We start from the raw sequence: 2,234 nt of genomic DNA on the forward strand, positions 1-2,234 counted from the left end.
ACTCCGACAGCGACAGGAACGACTCCGATGAAGACGACGACGATGACGAAGAACGTATGTACACACAACATAACAAGGCAAACTATTGAATTCGTCGATAGACTTCGTGTGTAACTGTATGTATGTATGTTGCAGCTCTGCCGGGCAAGCAGCACAAGTACCGCAACATCAGCCAGCTGGAGTGGGACAACAGCACGATGTAATACCCCTCCACCGCCCCCGCCGCCAGCGGCACGTACTTACCCCGCCCCGTCTTCACTAATTACTTCCTTATCGTCTCCGCCATACGGTCCATTTTGCTATTTAACTAAGTAACATTATATTCGTTGATACAAGGCGGCCGTGTGACGTCACTCTCGAATGTTCTCCCGCAAACAGATAATGGAATTGATTTCGTAGTCTCTCCGCGTGTGCTCCCCGCGGTGATGTAAAATGCACTCTATTGCATCGCGATAGAGTCTAACTAGCGTACTCAAGCTTCAGCACTGTCTCGCGGCACAAGACTTTCTAATATAAGATTTGTTAGTCTTTAAAACTAAGGTCTCAAAATTGATCATATCAACTTTATACGTAATGAATAATTTCTCCCTCGCTCGCTTCTTTAGCTGAGGCTCGTCCGTCTGTTTGTAGTACTTTCGACACTTTTCTATCGTTTTTTTTTCTATTGTAAGTGAAGCGATGTATGTAATAATAAAATCAGTAGTCGTTGTAATTTCGTATGAGGTCGGATATGTAAGGTTTAGTGTTAAGAGGTCAATCGCTGCTTGTATATTACTACACTAAGTGACGCTTGCGCCGGCGCCGGCGCGCCCCCGCCCCCAGCCCCGCCCCCGCCACGCCCCCAGTTCGCATTTACGATAAGTACAAGGCGACTAAAGTAGATTGTTTCGTGTCCTGTACGATGACGTCACTGCGTCGCCGGCGCGCACACACTTCTAACCCTCTATGAGCTTTTAAACAAAAAATCGGCTTAAATGTATTTTAGGCACAGAGTTATTTGAAAACTTACATAGATGTATATTATACAAGTACTATATTAACGGTGTCGTTTTAGGATCAGCTATAGATACTATATTATAATTATATATATATTTTGAATGCGTTAAGAAAATTTTTACTAACGTTTAGATGTAAGCTACGTTAGTTTCTGTGACGCACACGCGCACAACGGCGCGGCGCCACTGCCCGCCCTTAGTTAAGTTGTACTGTTCCCTCAGTCGGGTGTTTCATTGGCCAGAGGGCAGCGGTCGCCGCACGGGAGAGGGCATTACCACCTTTCCTCTTATACGGACGTCATCGTTACTCAGCCCTCGTGTAGACGGCCGCGCTCTCCGTCTTGCATATCATGGACCTATTGCCATATTAGAGTAGAGTATTGTAAGCCGCTCCACTTCACACTATCTAAGCGATCCTTGTCGATCACGGTGTTTTACGAGCTGTTTGTCGCTGGCCGGCGCTTCGCTCAAACATCGACAATTCGTAACGTGGAGCGCGACTGGATGACGGTGTACTTGTCACGTTGACAGCTGTCAAAATCAACCACCAGTGAAGATGCGAGATAAAACGCGCGAAAAAAATCGAGCGACCGCCGCCGGCAGCCGCGCGTCGCCTCCACGATGTCGCAGTTTATTTGTTTTTAATTAAATTGTTACGTTAAACATTCGACAACCGTCCAATGATAATTTCCCCGTTGCTTAATATGTCGGTGAGATCTGCCCCCGCCCCGCAGCTCCGCCCCCAGTCGGCCCCAGCCCCGGCCCCCGCCCCGGGCGAGGCGGGCCTCTAACTTGTTAATCGTTGTGGGAAAACCTTTATTTTAACTTTGTATTGATTTTTCCATTATTTTTTTTTATTGTATTATTGCGGTATTACCTTATAATTAGGGATCTTCTTTGATGTATGAATTATTATATTTTAGCTAAAAATAAAGTTGGTTTAAAATATTTATTGATGTTTTATTTCCCACACCAGCGGCCGCTTGTTGCTTCCTACTCAGTTATTAGTCCAAAAGTATGAGAATATGTAATAAACTGCATTAGGCTTCAGAAACAAATTAACAATGTTTGGAAGATAACCACAAAGATAAAGTAGATATAATTCAAAATAAAAGGGATATAATGGATAGAAAAACTAGCTTTAAGTACATGGCGTCAATAGACATGTACAAATAATTTGTACATTATATTTAAGACTATTTAGCGGAATTCACAAAACACCTACTGAAATTCCACCAA

At 44.1% G+C, this 2,234-nt stretch overlaps 1 long non-coding RNA gene across 1 annotated transcript; it reads left to right on the top strand.

Annotated features, from left to right (window-relative positions):
* LOC106111298 lies at window positions 1–1,943 on the top strand. Its single transcript, XR_001226153.1, has 2 exons — window positions 1–54; window positions 136–1,943. It is a non-coding gene; the product is annotated as an uncharacterized LOC106111298 (long non-coding RNA).
* Window positions 1,944–2,234: the final 291 nt, after the last annotated feature.

This window comes from Papilio polytes, unplaced genomic scaffold (assembly GCF_000836215.1).
Source record: "Papilio polytes unplaced genomic scaffold, Ppol_1.0 DF824169.1, whole genome shotgun sequence".
NCBI lineage: Eukaryota > Metazoa > Arthropoda > Insecta > Lepidoptera > Papilionidae > Papilio > Papilio polytes.